Below are 12,957 nucleotides of genomic sequence, written 5' to 3'. Positions count from 1 at the left end.
ATTATTTAAAGTTATTTTTTCAACATGATTTACAAAGCAGCTTGTAATAGAGTTTCAGAAATTCAGTGTCACAATTCTTATATCTTTCCCTTAACTATTGAACTATATTGGTGATGATTCATGTAAAATTTCCTTACAAGTAAAACAGTAATCAGAAGTACAAAATACTTGTCTATCCATGTCATTAACTGAATGAAATAATTGGCCAGCTTTCTAATCTTCAATATGTAAATTTAATCCATTACACTGATATTTGGAAGGAACTAAAAAATACAAGATATGATTAAGTATTTCCATTCCTTAAAAAATCCTGTAGACTATATCCATACACATTTCTTCATCTATAAAATGGGAATAATAACTCTGTAGTGCCTCAAAAATAGTATGGTCGTGAGACTTAATTTAAATTTCTTTGAAATCCCTAGAGGACTGTAGAAGATTGAGACTAAGTGGTGCTCTTATGGAATAAAGAATGAGAAACCTCAGTTTCTTGTTATAATCTTTATGGGATCGAAATATGGCTGTTTGGGGTTATGGTGAGATTTTTATTCGCATCATGAGTAGTTTCACTGTGGCATGTTAATGAACAAACAAGAAATTGGATAATTCTGAGCCAAATATAGTAGGCCAACTATGTTGAATACCTGAAATTTGGAACTTGTTATTGCAAGTAAGTTCTCACCTTATTATCAATCTTATTTCATAAAACATAAAGTCCATATGTATAGCACTATAGCACTGCAGCACTGTCCTCCCATTGTTAAATCAATTTGCCGAGCGGGCCCAGTAACATCTCCATTGTGAGACTTGTTGTGACTGTGTTTGGCATATCAAATATGTCATGAGGAGCTTGCCAGGCTTTGTCTTGCAGGCGAGATACTCTCGGAAGCTTGCCGGGCGCTCTCCGAGAGGGGGGCAGGAATCGAACCTGGGTCAGCCAGTTCATTGTGTGCAAGGCAAACACCTTACCCGTTGTGCTATAGTTCCAGCCCCATATCTAGAGAATAAAAATAAAATGAAAATATTCCATGGAGGAAGTTCAAAGCAGTGGGGCACATACTAACACGTGAAATCCCTGGGTTTGAACCCTAGTATCATAATAACACCAAGTGTGTCCCCAGTGGCTCACGAGAACCAAGGTCAGGCCAAGCACCAGTCAACAGGTCTGCCATTCTGTGTCAGGAGTGACCAATAGAAACCACAGTTAGGGTGAACACTAGATAAATAAGATCACTTTAGAAATTATTAAATTTAAGTCATTGTTCAAAGCTTGGGCTGGAGCGATAGCACAGCAGGTAAGGAGTCTGCCTTGTACATGGCCAACCCAGGTTGGATTCCTCTGTCCCTCTCAGAGAGCCCAAGAAGCTACCCAGAGTATCTCGTCCGCACGGCAAAGCCTGGCAAGCTCCCTGTGATATATTGGATATGCCAAAAACAGTAAAAACAAGTCTCACAATTTGTTGTGAGACGTTACTGGTGCCCACTCAAGCAAATCAATGAACAACAGGAGGACAGTGCTACAGTGCTACAGTTCAAAGCTTGGGAAGAACACAGGATTTGAGCCAGAGAGTCTTGGCATCACTTCGTTGCTCTGCAGCCATTGGCAGAACTGTTCATCAATAAATCATTTAGCATCTCTTAGGGTTGGGATAGCATATAATATTTGGATTAAAAATAATTAAAGATGACAGGCTGTGTACTGATATAGGTTAGATAACCTTGTTCACTGCTAAGTCTAAAAGAAGGGATCTCAAAACAGATGCCCTATAATGAGTTAAATTATTTGCAGGATCTAAGCATATATGAGCTGGAGCAATGGTGCAGCGGGTAGGGCGTTTGCCTTGAAGCGTCCAACATGGCTGACCCAGGTTCGTGGGGTCTGTGTTTCGTAGGGGCCATTCCTGGCGTACTGGTGAAGAAATGCAATGTGATACCCTGCAATGTTTTGTCTAGCAACATGGACCAGAGATTCAGCGCTCAGGTTGGCCTGGCAGTTTAAGCCTGTCGGGGTTCCAGGGAGCTCCCAGAGATATGCAGCACCAAGCATGGAACTTAGGGCCTTGTGTCTGTTTGGCATAAGTTCTGCCACTTCAGCTGTATACTCTGTGCCTGGACTCCTTTTCTACTTTTTGAGTGGTACGATTGCACTTTTTGTGGGAGAAAATGCAATGATTATTCACTGTATCACTGTCCTCCAGTTGTTCACCTATTTACTTGAGTGGGCACCAGCAACGTCTCCATTTGTCCCAGCCCTGAGATTTTAGCAACCTTTCCTTACTCGTCTTTCCCAACGCTGCCATAGCGTTAGAGGCTCTTTCAGGGTCAGGGGAATAAATCCCGTTGTTGTTACTATTTTTGATATATTGAGTACGCCACGGGTAGCTTGCCAGGCTCTGCTGTGAGGCAGGATACTCTTGGTAGCTTGCTGGGCTCTCCGAGAGGCATATATATGTATATGTGTGTACATATATATGTATATATTTCCCTCTATGATTTGTTGCCTACTGTCTGAACCCCATCAAATATGGTGTGGTAATTATGGAAAATGGGTAGGGAGTGTCTTATGACATGTCACGGTCCAGAAATATGTTCACTCATATGTGAGGCTTGGCCTGAGCATGTGGAAAGCAGCCTGGAGCCTGGTGGCATTTGGGTAGTGGAGGTCAGCTGCCAGGGCTGGCTCCCTTGGGGTGGGGAGGACTCTCACCCACCCTACTCTGGGGTGACCGGAGTGAAAACAGCCTGGCACAGAGTCCAGTGGCATGGTTATGAGAGTCTCATTTTATCCTCCCTTTTGGAAGGAGCAGCCAGGATTTCCAAGGGTGGCCAATGAGGACATTATCTGGCGCCAGCAGGAGGTGGCTTTTGGATGTGATCCCTGGCTCACTGGAGACTGGGGAAGCAGATGGAGGATCTCTACTCCCGAGTCCTGTTGAGCCCAGAGTCCAAGGTCACAAAGTTCCACATTACCTGGGTTCCGTGGGATGTCACTCATGCATGAGGCTTGGCCCAAGCATGTGGAAAGCAGATTGGAGCAGGGCGGTGGTTGGGTAGTGGAGGTCAGCTACCAGGGCTGGGTCCCTTGAGGTGGGGACGGCTGTCACCCTCCAGAACAATGGTTATTATTTAAACTAAATTTTGTATGATTTTGAAGACATCATGGATTAATTGTAGTAGTACATAAAGATAAACAGAAGATGGTAAGGTAAGGTAAAGGTAAAGGCCCTCCCGTTGATCGTCGATTTGCTCGAGCGGGCCCAGTAACGTCTCCATTGGAGACTTTGTTGTTACTGTGTCTGGCATATCGAATACTCTCGGTAGCTTGCCGGGCTCTCCGAGAGGGGCGGAGGAATCGAACTCGGGTCGGCCATGTTGGCCGCTTGTAAGGCGAACGCCCTACCCGCTGTGCTATCGCTCCAGCCCTGGATCCAGAAGATGATCTAGATACAAAGGGCAAAAAATATATATCTAGATTTATATCTTGATGGGCTGGAGCGATAGCATAGCCAGTAGGGGGTTTGTCTTGCATGCGGCCAACAGGCCGACCTGAGTTTGATTTCTCCACCACTCTTGGAGAGCCTGGCAAGCTACCAAGAGTATCTCGCCCACACAGCAAAGCCTGGAAAGCTCCTTGTGACATAATCAATATGCCAAACACAGTAACAACCAGTCTCACAATGTTACTGGGCCCGCTTGAGGACATCAATGAACAATAGGAGAATCGTGCTACAGTGCTACAGGGCTATGTCTTGATTGAAATATCAGGGGCAGTATGTTAAGTGACTTGATCAAGCTCAGGCGCTCAGTGTAGAACAGACCTTATGCTGAGACTTCTTGAATGCCAATTTCAAACTCGGTGAGCTTGGATAGGTAGGGGTATGTATATAATTCAACATTAATTCAATTTACTCTTTATGGTATTTTGTCTTTTTTTGAGGCCACACCAAGTGGTGCTTAGGGCTTCTTTTTTTTTTTAAAAAGTCTTTTTTATTGAATCATTGTGAGATACAATTGCAAACTTTCATGATTAAGTTTCAGTCATACAATGATCGAGCACCCATCTCTCCACCAGTGCACATTTTCCACCACCAATGTCCCCAGTATCCCTCCCACCACCTCTGCCCCATTCCACCCCTGCCTCCACACAGGCACCTTTCTTCTTGCTCTCTACTTCAGGCATTATGGTTTTCAATACAGATATTAAGAGCCCATTATGTTGGGTCGGTCCTTAGTCTACTTTCAGCACACATCTCCCATCCTGAGTGATCCCTCCAACCATCATTTACTTAGTGTTCCCTTCTCCATCCTAACTGCCTTTTCCCCCAGCACATGAGGCCAGCCTCCTGGCCCTTGTCTCTAATATCCTTAGGTGTTAGTCTCATATTTCGTTATTTTATATTTCACAATGAGTGCAGTCATTCTATGTCTGTCCCTTTCTTTCTGACTCATTTCACTTAGTATGATACTCTCCACTTACAAGCAAATTTCATGACTTAATCTTTCTTAACAGCTGTATAGTATTCCATTGTGTAGACGTGCCAAAGTTTCTTTAACCAGTCATCCATCTGTTTTCGGGCACTTGGGTATTTTCCAGATTTGGCTATTGTGAAAGGTACAGCAATAAACATACAAGTGCAGATGTTATTTCCACTGTGTTTTTTTTTCATCCCTTATATATATATTCTCAGAAGTGATATTTCTGGGTAAACTGGGAGCTCAATTTCTACTTTTGTGAGGAGTGTTCACATTATTTTCCAGAATGGTTGGACATGTCAGCATTCCCATCAGTAATGAATGAGAGTCCCTTTATCCCTGCATCCACGCCAGTACTGATAGTTCTTGTTCTTTTTGATGTGTGCCAGTTTCTGTGGTATGAAATGATACCTCATTGTTGTTCTGATTTGCATCTCCCGGATGATTAGAGATGCAGAGCATTTTTTTATGTGGATTTTGGCTTTAATTTCTTTTTTGAATAAGTTTCTCTTCATTTCTTCTCCCCTTTTTTTGATGGGGTTGAGGGTTTTTTTTTCTTGTAAAGTTCTACCTGTGTCTTGTAAATCCTGAATATTAAGCCCCCATCTGATGGATATTGGGTAAATATTTTTCCCCATTATTTGGGATCTTCCTGTGTTTTAGCAACATTTTCTTTTGAGGTGAAGAAGCTTCTTAGTTTAATGTAAATCCCATTTGTTTATATTTGTTTCCACTAGCTTGGTCAGTGGTATTTCATCCTTGAAGATGTCTTTAGCTGCAGTATCATGGAGGGTTCTGCCTATGTTTTCCAGGGCTGGAGCGATAGCACAGCGGTAGGCCGTTTGCCTTGCACGCTGCCAACATGGCCGACCCGAGTTCGATTCCTCCGCCCCTCTCATGGAGCCCAGCAAGCTACCGAGAGTATCTCACCCGCACGGCAGAGCCTGGCAAGCTCCCCGTGGCGTATTCGATACGCCAAACACAGTAACAACAAAGTCTCCAATGGAGACATTACTGGGCCCGCTCGAGCAAATCGATGATCAACGGGAGGGCCTTTACTTTACTTTACCTTTTAGACTTGGGTCTGATATTGAGGTCTTTAACCTATTTTGATCAGATTTTTACTCAGTGCTTCTTCCTGGCTTTTCACTCAGGCATTATTCCTGGCGAACTCAGCGGATCATATGTGGTGCTGGGGCTCATACGAAGGGTGCCCATGCAAGGCAATTACCCTACCTGGTGTAAATAGTTCTGGCCCTCAGATCACTTTCAATGTAGTAGGAAAGACATGTTTTTAAAATGACTGGGTTTAGTTATTTCTGTCAAATATCCCCAATGGATAGTGTGTATCAGATCTCTAATCTCCTTTCTTCTCTTCTCTTTCCCATCTAACATTCTCAGAACTCTATCAAAGTTTTGCTTTGAATGAAAAATGGGTAGATTTGTAATTTTATCCAATAGCTACAGGGAATAGTAATTACATAAAACATTTTTCATCATCTCAAAGAGAAATAAATGATCTCAGGTTACCACAAGCAAAGGATATTTAAAAAAAAGTCATTGGTAAAAATAAAACAAAAAGACAAGTGAACGCAAACAAAACTAAATTTATTCCCAATGGCTGACTGATTTTCAAACAGATGGCCTAATTAGGGACTCTGAAAGAACAAGAGAGACCCATGTTACAAGAGGGGAATAAGATGCATTACCTCTGAGCCAAATAAAAGATTTAATCAAGAAAAGAATGGTTAATACTCGAATGTCTTTAGATAGTCACCTTATAATAAACCCAGTTAATCTGAAATTAGAAATAAAATTTTTATTGATAATTGAGATTTCTGGTTACATTTAGGTAATTCTTAAAGCAAGTAAAAGGCTGTTTTATTTTGTTAGGCAGAGAGTCGAGGGTAGCTTAACAACAATGCTTAAGAAGTGTAGAGGTCAGTTCGAGTGGTATCGGTTCACAGCTGAGCCAACAACTCAATGCTCATGCCCAGTAGAGTGAAATTATTGGGCCCAGTGCTGCTTTGGGCTTCCCTGTGGTAGTTGGGGAACTGTGTTCTACACTGAATTTTAAAAAAAATGAGAAGATATGATCTCATGCCAGTTGTGCATACAAGACACAGAGACAGCCCATGACCCCAAAGCTGTCTCCCTCGTCCAAGCCTTTTCTTTTCTTTTCTTTTCTTTTCTTTTCTTTTCTTTTCTTTTCTTTTCGACGGGCAGGTGGGAGGGGGTGTGAGAGCAGGTGGTACTACATTCAGATTTGCTGTAGGTCTACTCCTGGCTTTGTGCTCAGGAATCATTCCTGGCAGGGCTTAGGGGACCATATGGAGTACAGGGAATCACCCACTGTACTAGTGCTCTAGCCCCAAACTTTTTTTTACAAGGAATGTGGATAATATTTAACAAAAGTTGGGATAGACGTTGAACATAGAAACTCTGAGCTTGACCATTATTTTTAAAGTTCTATGAAAAAAAAATCCATGTTGTCAGCTGGAACTTTACCATCAAAATCCCTGTCATTGCTACAAGGGCAAGATTGTCAATCTAGGGTTGAGAGAGAGTACTTTGGGAAGAGCTTGCACTGCAAGTGGCCAAACTGGGTTCTATCCCTAGCCCTACAAACAGTTACACAAGAGTGTCAGGAGTGATCACTGAGCACAGAGCTAGGAATAAACCCCGAGCACTGCCTAGTGTGGTCCCAAAACCAAATCAAGCACACAAGCAACAAATTGACTATAGAGAAACCAGAATATCTCAAAGAAATTAACGCAGTAGAGAATTGGGTCACAGAACAATGGATTATTCATATATGAATATCTAAGTGTTGAGTTATGAGGAGGAAACTGGAATAACTGTCTTCTAATAGTATTTATAATGTTTTGGATATTCTGATTAGATTGATAAATTGAACACTCCTTTCCAAAGGAAGGGAAAAACACAAAAAGTTATAAATGTTTTATAAGTATTTTCAAGATAGCATACATAGAGAATTTACTTTTTTTTTCCTTTTGGGTAGCAGCCAGCAATGCTCAGGGGTCACTCCTGGCTCTGCACTCAGGAATTACTCCTGGCGGTTCTTGGGGGAACATATGGGATGCCTGGGATGGAACCCGGGTTGGCTGCGTGCAAGGTAAACACCCGACCCACTGCGCTATTGCTCCGGCCCCAAGCATTTACTTCTTTAAAATTCACTAGGTATACCATATGTATGACTCACCTCAAGAGAAATAAAAGGTGCTTTTGGTGGGCTTTGGCTTTGGAGCAATAGCACAGTGGGTAGGGCGTTTGCCTTGCATGCAGCAGACATGGCCGACCCAAGTTTGATTCCTTTGCCCCTCTCGGAGAGCCCAGCAAGCTACTGAGAGTATCTCCCCTGGACGGCAAAGCCTGGCAAGCTACCCATGACGTATTCAATACGCCAAACAGTAACAACAAGTCTCACAATGGAAACGTTACTGGGTCCACTCTAGCAAATCAATGAACAATGGGGCGACAGTGACAATGACAGTGTCAGTCATTTGGTAGCACTCGGAATGGAAATGCACATGGAAATGCCATTCTCTCTGTTCTAGTTGTTACGACTGAGGGAGAGATTGTAATTTGTGGAACAACACAAACTTATGTGTTAGAACCATGTTTCTGATCTGAATATAAGTAAATAATGAGAAACCAAATGATGGTCATGTAAAGACTCTTTGAGTCTTGACAGTGACTTTTTAATCATTTTATCTAAACCAGTGTTTCTCAGCCTTTATCCAGCCATGGCCTTTCTGATATATCAGTTTCTTTCTATAGCTCCCCTGTCCTACTGGTTGGCCTCCTGGTCTCATTCCTTGGCTCCTATTTATATGATTTTCACTTATGGTCCCCTGGGACCTCTTGGGGGCCCCAAAGAGACCATTGGGAATTAGTGATCCAAATCTTTATCTTTAACATTTCAATAAAATTGGTATCCAATATGTATTGTGGAATTTGTGAATGAATAAATGAATACCTTGTACTTGTTCATTTGCTTATCAGACATGTATTAGAATGTTTTTCATTGTCCTTATAGTGGGGAGAAGTATGCTTTTTAAAAAAATTATATTTTTAACAGATCTAAGTTTAGGGCCAGAGTGATAGTAAAGTAGATAAGGTGTTTGCCTTGCATGCAGCTGACCCTGGTTTGATGTCTGGCATCCCATATGGTCCCCTGAGCACCGCCAGGAGGATTCCTGAGTACAGAGGCAGGACTGACCCCTGAACATTGCCAGGTGTGACCCAAAACGCCAAAAAATAAAAATACAAATTTACCCTGTAAGAAACAGTTTACTTGTAATGGAGAAAAAAAAAATGAAAGGTGAGTTAGGACATTATATAAGAAGAATTAATTCTTATGGAAAAGCCTACATATAATTCAGGAAATAATCAAGAGATAAATAATAATTCCATCTTCAAGACCAATTTTGTTACTTATGGTAAATTTTATTGGGTAATGTCAATTAGTCTGTGTATTTGTAGAAACTTTTTCTTGTGTTGTTTCTCTTCAGAATTTATTATAAATTGGTATTCCCCCCATAGTTTATCTGAAATAATTCCTATTTGCTTAGAAAATAATAGTAGTATGGAATTTTGCACCGTACTGTTAACTGCTCAGCTCAGAGCTGTTTAACATCTTCCAGACATCAGGTGAATCAAATTCTCTCCCCTGAATTGTATTGCACACTGAGACAAAAAGTTCCGTTCTTTTATTTTATTTTCTGTTACTACAGATGAGGCCTAAAATAGCCTCTCTCTGGGGTCAAAATAGTCACAACAGAGGTTTTCACTTGCTTTCCAGTCACGTACTACAGTTAGAGAAGATTTTCCCATCATCAAAGTTGGATGTTTCTAAAGAGATCAAAAGGGACAGTGAAGTGGAGAGCAGGTGTGCCCGCTTTCTTGGAGGATCTGAGATGCAATTAACGAGTAAATGAGCCCTTGAAAAGCCAGGCTTCCTGGACAGATGAGCGCAACAAAAGCCACCAAGAAATGAGATGGACAAGGACCACTCCTGAATGGAACGTGCATATGGATCCCTGCCCCCATTCTTGAGCTTTAGGGAGAGCCAAAGATTCGATAGACAGTCAAAACAATTAATAAAATATAGATAACTCTGGGAGGAGATGAAAGTTACACAGCTATAGCAAAGGTTCTCATAAAAGTAGAGTCTCTTTTTCTTTCTAATTGTGCCAGCCTAGTGCTGAAAAAAGATGAATGGCAGCAGAAGAAACTCACACAAAATTAAAGGTTGTATTTATGCTTGATCACTTGAGATTACTATGGCAGGTCCAAGTGCTGCTTCAAGAGGTGATAGGGTTAGAGTCACACGATTATTCTTAGCTCTTTATCAATGGTTCGCATTAGGAGAGAGAGAGCTAGTTAAACTTAATGAACTTCTACTTATTTGTAAAGTGTCAGTGGTAATAACATAAATGGGCTTTGGAATGGTAGTAGCACTAGAAATAATTTAAGATATACTTACCTTATCATGTTATTAGGAGTACTACAGATGAATGTGTCAGCCACCTGGATCATAGTAAGGAGGAATTATTACATACCAGCTGCCATCGTAATCCCATGGTGATAATTAATTTACCCAATATGTATAAGTCACTATTTGTTATGCACAGGATTTGCCATGATATCATAGCATCTGTTTGGAAGGAAGTTATGTTTTGCACAGTAGCTCAGAAAAGTTGGTAGGTAAATAGAACAAACAGATAATTTTTATGGCCTTTGAGACATTTATTATATATGCTAAATTGCTAACTGGTAGAGAAAGGGACTACAGCAAAGAAAATTGTATGTGTTGATTTTAGATATAAAAACTTGTGTTTAAGTGAGATGATTTACAATGGTAGAGTAAGAAAACTTAAACCTGGTTATCTTGACCTTAATATATATTAGCTAGAAATGTGTCCTTGACAAAGTAACAATCGGGAATAGTTTAATCATGTATAAAAGAGATGGAATATAATAATTTTAAACTAGAGTGGTTGAGAGATACAAAAAAGAGATAACAACATGTCTCCAATAATTGGATATCACTGTTGTTGTCACCACTAATATTGTTACTGTTAGTCAGTAGCATTCAGGGAAGTGTAACATTTTGACTGGCAAGAACACTTGCAAAAAACATCATAGTTCCTTGACATTTGACATTTTGCTTATTATGGCATTGTATTTAGGAGTGGCAGAAATGGTGATCAGACTGAATTATTTCTGTAACGTCTCTCCAAAACCAAAAATTGTGTTACTATGCAAATAATACTTGATCTATAATATATTGTAAAACTCTACAATTATTTATTATGTAATATCATATATGCTTATGTATATATAATGTTATACACACACACACACATATATATATGCACTATAGCACTTTCCTTCTGTTGTTCATCGATTTGCTTGAGCGGGCACCAGTAATGTCTCCATTGTAAGACTTGTTGTTATTGTTTTTGGCATATTGAATACGCCAGGGTAGCTTGTCAGGCTCTGCCGTGTGGGTGGGATACTCTCAGTAGCTTGCGGGGCTCTCTGAGAGGGGGGAGGAATCAAACCTGGGTTGACAGCGTGCAAAGCAAACACCCTACCTGCTGTGCTATCGCTCCAGCCTATATATATATATCATGTTATGAACACATGAAAAGACTAATAACATTGCTCCTGACATCACTTCTATACAATGACCGTGGTGACTTTTGCTCTTAAAAACATCAATCACAGGAGGTATCCAGTGTCAAAACCAGGTGTTGATCCCAGGCATCAAGTTAAATGAGGGATTTTTCTACTCAGGCTTCAGAGATCAACAAATAGTACTTTTATACACTGAGCAACAGAGCAAAAAAATAAAAGTCCTATTCTCTTAAAATAGATAACAAACAAAAAATCAGAACTGAACTTGATCAATTTGAGAACTGGAAATGGAAGAACATAAGCCTATTAATTTTGTTGCCTTTTAATTATTTACAAAGATCATTTTCCCTTTTAATCCTCAAATAATTCTAATATTTTAGAAGACATTGGAGTTGCTTTATCTCTGTGGATTTTCTGCCCACACAGAAATAAAAAACATGATAAAATGAAAATTACCCACAGTACCTTGTTAATTTAATGGTAATTTGTTACTCCTTGCTTCAAAATGTTTTTGAAATGTTAATGTTTTTTAAATTTATCTAATCTAACTTATGCATTATGTTTAAATAACCTACGCTTGTTGTGGATACACCTTGGATTACAGTTTAATTTCAACTTAATCAGTAACATTGGACAAAACACTTCCTAATATGTTGTGCATATATAAGTTAAAAAGAAACATGCTAAGAAGATACTTTAAAAAGTCCAGGAACTTTCATGTGCTGGTAGTTCTTCATGTTCAGAGCTACTGGAACCTCGGCAGGAAAAGAACTCATGAATTTAAGGTAGTAATTTTTAAAAGTCATACACATACACAACCACAATCCACAGTAATCCATATAAACAAGCCCTGAGGAGTGTGAAGCATATGATTTATAGTTACCACATTGCATTTTTTAAAGTATCGCTCCTTAATTAAAAAATTTATGAAATGTGCCAAGACAAAAAGTATGGCCCCATCATAGGAGAAATGGAAACTCTCCCAAAGGAAGCATAAGCATTAAACTTATAGGATGGCAACTTTGAATTAGTATTCTAGTAGTACTTAAAGAGAAAGGGAACCATGGATGAAGAAAAAGGAAAAAATAGAGATGGACACCTCAGTTAAAATGAAATATCAAAAATTATGAAAATAAACAATTAATTTTAGCACTGTAAAGAAACATAACTGATATTAAAATCAGTATTCGACAGAAGGCTTAAGTAGAAGTTTTAGAACATAAAGGAATCTTTTTTTGACAGTGATACAGGTAAAAAATATTTTATTAAATCAAGTCAAATAGCCATTTTAACTACCTGATGAAGTAGGTATTATCATTTTTGAACATGTTCAACTTTTTATTTCTGGGCCACACTCAGTTGTGCTCAAGGCTTACTCTTAGCTTGTGCTTAGTGATTTTTCCCAATATATTCAGGCTGGAAACCTGCCTCAAGATTGACTTTATGCAAGGCAAGTGCCTTATCCACTATACTCTCTTCTAACCATCTTAAATTTTTTTTTTATTTCTTTTTCTTTTCTTTAAATTTTTATTAGTGAAACACCATGAGGTACAGTTGTAGACTTACAAATTTTTGTGCTTGGGTTTCAGTTATACAATGATCGAATACCCATCCCTCCACCAGTGCCCATTCTCCACCACCACCAGTCCCAGTATCCCTCCCACCCTTCTTCCCCCCATCCCACCCCCCCTTCCCCCCATCCCACCCTACCACTGTGGCAGATTCACTTTTGTTATCTCTCTCCTTTTGAGTGCTGTGGTTTGCAAAAGAGATATAGAGTGGCAATCTTGTTCAGACTATAGTCTACTCTCATCACGC

Source organism: Sorex fumeus, unplaced genomic scaffold (genome assembly GCF_029834395.1).
Source record: "Sorex fumeus unplaced genomic scaffold, SorFum_2.1 ptg000109l, whole genome shotgun sequence".
NCBI classification, from domain to species: domain Eukaryota; kingdom Metazoa; phylum Chordata; class Mammalia; order Eulipotyphla; family Soricidae; genus Sorex; species Sorex fumeus.
The sequence above is the reverse complement of the archived record's forward strand: the minus strand, read 5'-3'. Positions refer to the sequence as shown.